This window comes from Nicotiana attenuata, unplaced genomic scaffold (assembly GCF_001879085.1).
Source record: "Nicotiana attenuata strain UT unplaced genomic scaffold, NIATTr2, whole genome shotgun sequence".
Classification (NCBI taxonomy): Eukaryota; Viridiplantae; Streptophyta; class Magnoliopsida; order Solanales; family Solanaceae; genus Nicotiana; species Nicotiana attenuata.
In genome coordinates, this window is record NW_017674080.1 from 93,459 (window position 1) to 106,227 (window position 12,769).

Here is a 12,769-nt window from a genome sequence, read left to right on the forward strand (position 1 = left end):
AGGAAGTGACCATAAATAGATAATTTGCTATAAAACCTAAAAGGTAACTATAGAATATAATTTTATAAAACAGTATTTATTTATAATAAATAAAGTGTAAAGATTTGCTATAAGAAGTAAAAATTCCTTCAATTTAAGCTCAGGAGACGGGCCTATAAGCCCATGTACACATTGACCTAAATCTATCTGTGGGCCAAGTTGGATAAGGACGTGGTATACTCAGGCCCATTTAATATGTCCAGATCCAGTCCCTGTCGATTACCCAGTATGTTTGAGATGTGGATCCGATCTCTTCTGACCCATGAATGTCCCAATATGAATGTGTGTTATGTGCTTTGCATGCTAACATGAATGTCCCATTTAGATTGCAATTCATGCAGAAATTCCTTGATTTAGCTAGAGGTAGTTTTTGTCCAAATTTTATTTCTGTATTGTAAAGTGGCTAAATATTGATTAGCGGTCTAGAAATTGGCTACTTGTCAATATCTTCTGACAGAATTGGCCTCTAATCATGATGACCCCCCCCCCCCCCCCCACTTCTTTTTATTTTATATAACCATCTGTATAGAATTCATTAGATCGATTTATCTTAATTTACGCTGCATAGTACCCGTTTAAGGGGAAGTGCTCCCTATAAAAAAAAATCAGTTCAAAGGCTCGAACCCAAGATTACTATTAAAGTTGGAGGGATGACATCTAGCCTATCAGATCTTGTCGTGACAAGCCTTATTGACATGCATTTATCTCATTTCTCCTCAATTTTTATGCCCATAAAAATAAAAAAAGAATAAAAAAAAACCTGTGACAACGGATTATCGATAGTAAGCTCTTGAATTATGCGAGGAAAATAATCTAAGTATTCAAAACGGAGAGGGGCATATCAGTAAATTGAAGTGGGTCCAAATCGTAAGCACAAAAAGTTAAAACAAGAAATTTTGAAAAATAGACAACAGCCAGCGAATTTCTTCGGCTGCTAGAATAGTTTTGACCATGCATTGTTTTATGGCCCAAAAAATAGTGGGATCACAAATTCGCTAGAGTACAAAAAAGAAAACCAAATAGAACCAAAGGTGGAATAATGTACAAGGATAAAAGAGGGAAATTTTGAGCTTGATATCAAAGCAAAATAGTAGAGCATAATTGTTTAAAATACTGTTTTGAAATGATGGCCGCAAGGGCGGATCCAGCCTATTGAATGAGGGTTCCCGTGAACCCAGTAGCTTTTGCATATACGTTGTATATGTATTAAAAAATTCACTAAATATCCATAATTATTTGATTGTGAACCCAGTTACTTATTATATATTTACTTAAGGTCGTTATAGGAACCCATAAGCTTTAAATCCTGGACCCGCCTCTGGATGACCGTCACTATCTCGCGTCATTTGGAGCTCTTGACGAATTTTATTGATGAGGGTTCAATTCTCCCCTTGTAATCACCTCTTCCCCTACCCTATGTATTAATTGTTTTTCGTTTTTCCTTAAAAAAAAAGAATAATGGGCCATTGGTGTCGTGCGTCATTTGGAGCTCTCGGCCCATCAAGGATGGGTCCTCCTAATGATAATGATATGAGATATTATTACTTTTAGCGTGCGTCAGAAACTATTTATATTGTCAATCGAAAAAATGTATAAAATTTATATAACTTATATATATATATAAATTTTATACATTTTTCAGCTATTATTGTTACAACGGCTATACAGTATCTTTTTTGTCTAATGACATCCACAAGTGACTATGTCTTTTTATTTTGTGTCTCGTACAACTGACACTAGTTGTGTGAGGCTCCTTTTTTGTCTCACAATTTTGTGGATCCAGATTTTTGTGGACCCAGAAGTTTAAGATTGGGGTCCACAAATTTGTAAGACAAAAAGGAGCCTCACACAACTAATATAAGTTATGTGAGATACACAATAAAACTTCTCCTAAGACCGATAATTTCTTATGTTTTCTTCCCTTCTTCTTTTTTCCTGTCTTGTCATGACTCACAGATATGTTGTTCACTCCAATATAATGATTATTATCACATTATAATCATTATAGTTTTGGATAATTTTTTTATTTTGACTTTTTGCAAATAGGGAGGTACATAATTGTCTTAATTTTGGATAAGGTCTGCACTATTATCACATTATAATATCTTCATATTGAGTAATGAGTAGGAGGTGGATATTAGAACCTAATCGTTGTCGCTATGATGTTTAGTTACTGAAAGGGTAAATGAAATTTTACTTTAAGTTGGTGAATGACGTAACCTTATTGTTTAACTGTAGAAATTGTTTCAATGTGTGTTATTAATTTTGATTGATTAGGCGTAGTGTTTTAATGGCAAAAGTTGATATCACAGACACAGACCTAAAGAGTAGCAGGGGTAAGTAACTACGTATTTTATTTATATTCTTAGCACATACATCTAACTAGAGGCGGTAAAATGGTTAAAAGAAAATAATTAATCATCCATATCATTCACTAAAAAGGTCAGATAATAATTTTTTTTAAAAACGGGTAAAATATGAATAAGAATCAAATTATGCATTTAGAAAATGGATAATTAATGGATGACTAATGAGTTTAACTTTTACATCTGTAAAACCTAAAATTGTAATTTTTTCAAGTTTGGGAGACTAGGAATTCTCCCAAAAGATATCATATTCAAGAAGTCATGGCCCATATTATCCGCCAATTAACCTATGTTTTTGTCCGTATTAAATATGGGTTGCATCAGGTCGTTTCTAATTTACGTTTTTAATCCGCCCTATATCCGACCTGACCCCACCGTTTGTCACCCCTACGTCTAACCTTGTTTATACAACACCATAATTGAAGTAAAGTAAGATATAGTGCCGATGCAATTAAATTGTGACACCTATCACAATCCTCATTTCGCATCCCTTTAAAACCACTCCTTAAGCAGACAAAAGAAAAGGGTAAAGGGTAGGTTGGACATAGTTTGGGCAAATTCGAAATTCAAATCGAATTTTGAATTTTTGGATTTTTGATTTGGATTTTCGGATTACAAATTAGATTTTAGATTTTATTTTATAAAATTTTGGATTTTGGGATTGGATATCGAATTTAGTACTTCGGATTTTTGGATATTCGAAAATCCGAGATTTTTATTTTTTATATTTAGTCCACTATCCATATAGCAATAGTAATAATAAGTTAAATACCCTACCCGTTAGATATTATCTCATATTGAATATTAATTACTAAGTTTTTATTAGAATAATTTTTATTAGGACATGGTTTTAATATTGCTGCTTTTTATCGATTGTGTTAATGTATGTTGCATTTCTTTAATAATAATTTCATTACTTGAATATTTTAAGATGATTGCAGCACGAATGAGAAACTTTTCAGGCAATTTAACATGAGTCCTTCGTTTGGATATTCATTTTGTAAAAAGAAGAAACATCTCGATATATAAGCTCAAAATCGAAAATCTAAAATATCCAAACCGATTAATCCGAAACCGAACTTAAAAAATTCAATCCAATCCGAACTTATTTGGATTGAATTTGAATTGTCATTTCTTCAATCCGAAAATCGAAAATCCAAATCGAAAGTTTTATATCCAATCTAAATTGTCCGAACACCCTCCCCTAATAAATAGGTTATCATACAAAATATTAGGGGGGGGGGGGGGGTAGTAGTACTACTTATAAGCTAAGCACATGCAAAAATACGTGCTTGCTTTTTTATTGATCAAATCGAAACAACTCGTGATTATACATTAGTTCTAAAGTAAGGAAATCACATAACAGTGGTTACTGATTGAAAGATTGTTGTTTATACAAAGATGAGGGATTTGAGGAGAGGAAAAGGCTAATTATTGGCTTGTTCTAACCAAGTGAAATAGAGAATCATCAAATTTAAGGTTAATTTCTCAGATGCTTGTATGGGGTCGAATTTGACCGACCATGTCCCTAAGCCAGCACAACCGACCGAATATATGTGAGTCCGGCTAGAAGGACGATTTAGGAATAATAAGAGGGACGACTTCATGATCACGTCGGCCCCTCTATAGCATGTACTTTATTTCTGTGTTTTAATATTTAAATAGGGATCCTCTATTATATAAAGGGGGTCCGAGCCTTGTAAAAGGGGGATTCATTATTGGAAATACAAGCTCTCTGGCTCTCTCATCTCTCTAACATTATCTCTCTCTCTTATCTCTCGAAGATTATCACCTTCTCTCTCTCTCCGATTTGTATTATTTTTTACCTGAACCAATTACCAAGATCATCCTAGGGTTTATTATCTTCGATTATGATTTACCCCTTCATCTATATTGATTGATTTGTTTAAAAAGTGTTAAACAACTTTTGAGTCAAACAATTTGGCGCCGTCTGTGGGGATTTCGGTAGTCGAAATCATAGTTCATATCTAGGATATCGAAAACAACAATCAATGTTCTGTAAGCGCTACTCTGTTAAAACACAAAATCAGAAAATTGTTAGAAGAATAAAAGAAACTGGAAAAACAGTAAAGATTCAGAAATATTCCGAGTCTACAATTTGCTTGTGCGTCCTTAAGGAATTTTAACCCCCTCACACGTTGCCAAGGTAATGGATTAAATCCTCCCAGGATAAAACGGAATAAACCTTCCTGCAACAGTGGCAATACAAACTGCGGGATACCAATGAACTTAAAGAGCGGAGCAAAATCACACTTACGAATTCGAGAGAGAGAGACTGCGAATTAGAATGCAGTATTTTTTAGAAAGAAGGAGGTTCTGTAATGTTTTTGGTGTCTTAAAAACAAAGCCATGCCTCTGAATTTATAGGCAATTATTGGAAGAGGTGTGATGTCTGTTCTGGAAAGGTGCCTGTTCAGAAATTTCACCGCCTGCCGCGGTCCTACCGCGGTTACGCTAGGACCGCGGCCAAAGTGGCTCTCTGAACCTGTAGAAGGGTTCTGGCGCGGTCCTACCGCGGTTACGCCAGGACCGCGGCCAGACTATATTTCTGAATCTTCAGCATTGATCTGGCATTTAATTAATTATTAAATAATTAATTAAATAAATTTTGTCCAAAAAATAATCTTATCGATCGATCATTTGACAAATCCAAATCCAAATCCAAATCCAAATCCAAAGCCAAGACCGAAGTCGAGCCGAGCGAGCGACGACGACGGCGCGAGGGTTCATTCTCTTCAACTCCTTTTAAGAGCTTTAAGAAGTGATTCTATATATAAGCACACAAATGTAGTTGTCCCTCACCAATGAGGGACAAAGTGCAAGACATAAGCTCACTTCTTCAAATTTTTATTTTTTCCCTCCATTTTATTTCCCTCCATTTCCAATTCACACTTTTATACTGTTAAGCCCAATGGCTTAAAAGTCCAACAATCGTCCACATGAATGGGAATGGTTGTATCAAGAAAGATCATAGATGAAAGTTGTGTGATTTGCAAGTAAGGATTAATTGCATCTGGATAAGTAGGTTTCCCTTTGAACTTTCCGTAGTGAACATATGTCGGATATACTCGGTCAATCGGTAGATTTGATATCTTTGAACCGTCGAACTTTAGTGTATACCTAGACAACCATATGTCACACAACCAACCCTTAACCGTCTTTTAGTTCTCATTGTTGTGTTCGTTTCAGCCATGAACACCGCCTGGTTTCATAAGTGCGTAGAGAATTGGCCTTACAGAATTCTCATTGAAGCGGCTTCCACTTCACACTTACATAGGTGATTCCTAAACGTGTAATCCTTTAGATTGACACTATTTGATAAATACCATATCAAACTTAGGTAATCATTAAAGAACGTGTAAAGTTCTATCCTTGTTACTGAACATTGTCTTCATCACGAGAATGGACCAAAGATTTTACTTTGACAATGTTGAACCGGTCAATCACAACTTTGTTTGAGCTCCTTGAACCTAGATCTCGGAACATCCAAAATTCTAGGTAGAGTTACCGCCATGTTGACTTGTCCTCGGCCATAGTCCCATTCCCTTAGATGATTTCTCAACTCCCTCTCTAGTTAAGCCTTTTGTAAGCGGATCCGCCACATTATCCTTTGATCTTACATAATCAATAGTGATAATTCCACTAGAAAGTAGTTGTCTAACGGTGTTATGTCTTCGTCGTATATGACGAGACTTTCCGTTATACATAACGCTCCCTGCCCGTCCTATTGCAGCCTCACTATCGCAATGTATGCAAATAGAAGCCAAAGGTTTTGGCCAGAACGGAATGTCTTCTAAGAAATTTCGAAGCCATTCAGCTTCTTCACCGGCTTTATCCAAAGCTATAAACTCTGATTCCATTGTAGAGCGAGCGATGCACGTTTGTTTGGAAGACTTCCAAGATACTGCTCCTCCACCAACAGTAAAAACATATCCACTTGTGGACTTTGTTTCTGTTGAGCCGGTTATCCAATTTGCATCACTATATCCTTCGATAACCGCAGGATATTTATTGTAGTGCAAAGCGTAGTCTTGGGTATATTCCAAATATCCCAAAACTCGTTTCATTGCCACCCAGTGATGTTTGTTTGGATTACTTGTGAATCGACTAAGTTTACTTATCGCACAAGCTATATCAGGTCGTGTACAGTTCATGATGTACATTAAGCTTCCCAACACACGAGCATACTCCAATTGAGACGTACTTTCACCTTTATTCTTTATAAGATGATGATTTAAGTCAATTGGAGTTCTTGCACTTCTAAATTCCAAATGTTTGAATTTTTCAAGTACCATTTTCACGTAATGTGATTGAGACAAAGCTAGACCCTGAGGAGTCCTCTTGATTTTAATTCCTAGAATTACATCGGCAACTCCTAAGTCTTTCATATCAAACTTACTAGCAAGCATACGCTTAGTAGCTTGAATGTCGGCAATGTCTTTGCTCATTATTAGCATATCATCAACATATAAGCAAACAATGACTATATGATTTGGAACGTTCTTAATGTAAACACATTTATCACATTCATTAATCTTAAAGCCATTTGACAACATTGTTTGGTCAAATTTCGCATGCCATTGCTTGGGTGCTTGTTTTAGTCCATAAAGGGACTTAACAAGTCGACACACCTTCTTTTCTTTTCCCGGAACCACAAACCCTTCAGGTTGGTTCATGTAAATTTCTTCCTCTAGATCACCATTTAAGAAGGCTGTTTTTACATCCATTTGATGGATTTGAAGACCATACAAGGCGGCTAACGCTATTAGCATCCGAATGGATGTAATTCTTGTTACCGGCGAGTATGTGTCAAAATAGTCAAGACCTTCTCGCTGTCTAAATCCTTTGACAACAAGTCTTGCCTTGTATTTGTCAATAGTACCATCGTCTTTCATTTTCTTCTTGAAAATCCATTTAGAACCCAATGTTTTGTTACCTGGAGGAAGATCAACCAATTCCCAGGTATGGTTGCTCAATATGGATTCTATTTCACTATTGACAGCTTCTTTCCAATATTGTGCTTCTGAGGAAGACATTGCTTCCTTGAAGGTACGAGGCTCATTTTCTAGCAGGAAAGTCAGAAAATCTGGACCGAATGAAGTAGATGTCCGTTGACGTTTACTTCTTCTCGGATTTTCCTCATTAGGCATACCATCTGTTATTTCCTCCCGAGGTCGTTTTGACTTTTGGTAGGTCACTTCACTTTCCTTTTTATACGGATAAATAGTTTCAAAGAATTCAGCATTATCTGATTCTATTATCGTATTAACGTGAATCTCAGGATTTTCTGACTTATGAACCAGAAAACGATATGCCTTGCTATTGGTTACATATCCAATAAATACACAATCAACCGTTTTTGGACCTATCTTAACCCTTTTAGGTTTAGGAACTTGTACCTTAGCTAAACACCCCCACACTTTGAAGTATTTCAAGCTGGGCTTCCTTCCTTTCCATTTTTCATAAGGAATGGACTGTGTTTTACTATGAGGTACACGGTTGATTATTCGGTTAGCTGTAAGTATAGCTTCCCCCCACAAGTTCTGTGGTAAACCAGAACTTATCAACAACGCATTCATCATCTCTTTCAACGTTCGATTCTTTCTCTCCGCAATTCCATTAGATTGTGGAGAGTAAGGGGCAGTTGTTTGGTGAATAATGCCATTTTCCAAACATATTTCTTCAAAAGGAGATTCATATTCGCCACCCCTATCACTTCTTATCATTTTGATCTTTTTGTTTAGTTGTGTTTCAACTTCACTCTTGTATTGCTTGAAAGCATCAATTGCCTCATCTTTACTATTAAGTAAATAAACATAGCAATATCTCGTGCTATCGTCAATAAAAGTAATAAAATACTTTTTCCCACCGCGAGATGGTGTTGACTTCATGTCGCAAATATCTGTGTGAATTAAGTCTAAAGGACTTGAATTCCTTTCAACGGACTTATAAGGATGCTTAGCATACTTTGATTCCACACATATTTGACATTTGGAATTAATGCAATCAAATTTTGGCAATACTTCTAAATTTATCATTTTTCGCAATGTTTTGAAGTTGACGTGACCTAAGCGTGAATGCCATAAAGTGTTTGACTCAAGTAAGTAAGAAGAAGCATTAACTTTATTGATAGGAACTGCTATTACATTTAGCTTAAAAAGGCCCTCATTCAGGTAACCTTTTCCTACATACATATCATTCTTACTTAGTACAACACTATTAGAAACAAAAATACATTTGAATCCATTCTTGACAAGAAGTGAGGTAGACACAAGATTCTTGCGAATTTCTGGAACATGGAGAACTTGGTTTAGAGTCACTATTTTTTCCGACGTCATCTTCAACGCAATCTTGCCAACTCCTTCAATTTTCGCTGTAGACGAATTTCCCATGAAAATTGTCTCGTCGGGTCCTGCGGGGGCATAAGAAGAAAATAACTCCTTGTTAGCACAAACATGGCGGGTGGCTCCAGAATCTATCCACCATTCTTTAGGATTTCCTACCAAGTTGCATTCAGACAACATGGTACACAAGTCCTCCATTTCTTCAGCATTTTCAACCATGTTAGCTTGATTCTTCTTCTTCTTATCATTCTTTGGCGCACGACAATCCACGGCCTTATGCCCAGATTTTCCACAGTTGTGGCAATTACCCTTGAACTTTTTCTTGCTTGGGTAATTCTTTGGTCCAGAAGCCTTCTTTCTCTTCTTGTTTTGTGGCGCCTCCTCAACAATGTTAGCCCTTATTATTGTCGAGTTCCCACGTGACTTCTTTTCAGCATTTTTGTTGTCTTCTTCTATCCTCAAACGCACAATCAAGTCTTCAAGTGTCATCTCCTTCCGCTTGTGTTTTAGATAGTTCTTAAAATCTTTCCACAACGGAGGTAATTTCTTAATGAAAGCGGCGACTTGAAAGGCCTCATTTATGATACCTTCAATAATAAATTCTTAATTAATAATAAGATGAATCTTATTAATAAAATTATTGATTCGGGTCATACCTTCAGCAAGGAGGTCATGCACAATAACTTGTAATTCTTGGACTTGAGTTATGACCGACCTAGTGTCAATCATCTTGAAATCCAAAAACCTTGTAGCCACGAACTTCTTAAGTCCGGCATCCTCCGTCTTGTACTTTTTCTCAAGCGCATTCCATAACGCTTTTGAAGTTTCCATGACACTATAGACATTGTACAGGCTATCTTCCAAACAACTCAAAATGTAATTTTTGCACAAGAAATCAGAATGTTTCCATGCTTCAGCTACAACTAATCGTTCGTCATCTGGAGTGTTTTCAGCCAGCACCGGAGGATCCTCCTTGATGAATCGCTGCAACTCAACGTAGTAAGATAGAAGAGCATCTTCATTTGCCAACGTTTGAAGTCGATACCGGAAAACTTTTCGGGTTTTTCTGCTGGTGCCATAGCATGAGCAGGAGTTGAACGGCTTGACGAGGCAGCAACACTCGTCACAGTAGCACCCGTTCCCGCAACATTTCCATTAGTTTGGTTTACATTCGTCATTTTTCCTGTAGAGTTGGAAACAGGACAGAAATTTATTCAATCAGTGAAGTTTTGATATCTTCAAACTGAATACCAAACCAAACATACAACACGTAACAATGGTGAAGTTTTTATATACTTCAAACCCGTACGTTTATTATTCCGGTAAAGTTTTGATATTCTTTAAACCGGACAGAACAATTATTGGAGTAGAAAGCTTGAAGGCTTTAGTCTCCAAAACAATACACAAAATATAGATAACAGGTTTTTAATATATATTTCAACATAGAAACGTTAGTATTATAAAATTCCTTAAGCTTGTAAGCGCTACTGTGTTAAAACACAAAATCAAAAAACTATTAGAAGAATAAAAGAAACTGGAAAAACAGTAAAGATTCAGAAATATTCCGAGTCCACAATTTGCTTGTGCATCCTTAAGGAATTTTAACCCCCTCACACGTTGCCAAGGTAATGGATTAAATCCTCCCAGGATAAAACGGAATAAACCTTCCTGCAACAGTGGCAATACAAACTGCAGGATACCAACGAACTTAAAGAGCGGAGCAAAATCACACTTACGAATTCGAGAGAGAGAGACTGCGAATTAGAATGCAGTATTTTTTAGAAAGAAGGAGGTTCTGTAATGTTTTTGGTGTCTTAAAAACAAAGCCATGCCTCTGAATTTATAGGCAATTATTGGAAGAGGTGTGATGTCTGTTCTGGAAAGGTGCCTGTTCAGAAATTTCACCGCCTGCCGCGGTCCTACCGCGGTTATGCTAGGACCGCGGCCAAAGTGTCTCTCTGAACCTGTAGAAGGGTTCTGGCGCTGTCCTACCGCGGTTACGCCAGGACTGCGGCCAGACTATATTTCTGAATTCAGCATTGATCTGGCATTTAATTAATTATTAAATAATTAATTAAATAAATTTTGTCCAAAAAATAATCTTATCGATCGATCATTTGAAAAATCCAAATCCAAATCCAAATCCAAAGCCGAAGCCGAGCCGAGCGAGCGACGACGACGGCGTGAGGGTTCATTCTCTTCAACTCCTTTTAAGAGCTTTAAGAAGTGATTCTATATATAAGCACACAAATGTAGTTGTCCCTCACCAATGAGGGACAAAGTGCAAGACATAAGCTCACTTCTTCATATTTTCATTTTTTCCCTCCATTTTATTTCCCTCCATTTCCAATTCACACTTTTATACTTTAAAGCCCAATGGCTTAAAAGTCCAACATGTTCTTCAGACTCCATAGAAACTAACAAATGGCAGATAAAGAATCAAGGCTGAAGATGATAGCAGATGTCTCAACCAACCTCATAGGCCCACTCAACAAAGCCGGTAGAGAAAATACCGCGAATGTAACACCAAGTAGTGTACCGGAGGGGGAGATCTCACCCTCTTCACTCGAAGATCTAACGATTTTGCATGAAAGAGGGACTTCTACATCTGCATCAAAGGAAACGCCCCCAGTAGTCAAAAAGCAAACTAGAGGAATGGTTGACGAACACTCTAAGTAGCATGCTCGAGAAACCACCTCAGGGAAATATCAAAGATTCGTCAATGGCAGAAATCGCCGTTGCCGCTGGTGAGCCCAGTGTTGTACGAACAAGTAACGCCCACACCGATACCAATGCAAGCGATGATGCGCTCGCAACCATCCTTAAGAAAATGGAAGAAATGGAGAACGAGAATAAAACGCTTCGTGATCAAATGAAGGAGCACCAGGAAAGGGTAGACAAGATACCTGGTGCCCCTAAGCTACTACCGAAACGCGATGTGGGAAGGTTCGTCGAGCAACCGTATAGTGAGGAAATCTCTCCTCACCCAATCCCTAAAACCTTCAAGATGCCACCGTACTTGAAAATATACGATGGGACCACGGATCCGGAAGACCATCTGATCTATTATGTGACCGCCGTAAAAGGAAATGACCTATCGAAAGAACAGGTGCCATCCGTGTTGCTGAAAAAGTTTGGTGAAACTTTGACAAGAGGAGCGCTAACATGGTACTCTCAACTGCCAGCCAGATCGATATCGACGTTCGAAGAGATGGCGGACAAGTTCTCCACCGCTCATGCAGGAGCAAAGAATGTCGAAGCTAGGGTCAACGATATCTTCGCCATCAGGCAAACAACGGGTGAAATACTCAGGGAATTCCTGGCCCGATTCAACAGGGTAAGAATGGGACTGCCAAACGTATCAGAATGAATGGCGGTCGCAACTTTCCAAAATGGGTTGAACAGAGACGGATCAAAAGCAACCAAGAAGCTGCTCAACCGACTCATGAAGTATCCCCCCACCACGTGGAAAGAGATTCATAATGCCTATTGCGCCGAAGTGAGAGTGGATGAAGACGATCTTAACGGTCCAACCCAACGACTAACGTTAGTACAATCAGAGGTAACGAGGGATCGACGCAACGACGGGCGACGGGAACCACTCCCACGCTTCAATAGAGAAAGGCATCAGCCTTACATCTGAACTCCCAATCCGCCTCCTCCAAGACATCCAGATGCCGTGCAGCGACATGCCGCCCCGCTTCGGAATGAAAGAGGTATGCCCCCATTATTATCCGCTCATAACTTTTGTGTCTCCCCTTCAGAAATAGTGTACGCACTGGAGAAGTTGGGCACGAAGGTGCAGTGGCCACAAAAAATGAAATCAGATCCTAGTGCAAGGAGGTCGAACGTCCTATGCGAATTCCATCAGGAAAGAGGACACAAGACCGAAGATTGCATAGGTCTACGACAGGAGGTGGTCAGAATGCTGAACCAGGGATACCTAAAGGAGCTGCTCAGTGATAAAGGAAGGGCTAATTTCGCCAAAGGACGCGACCA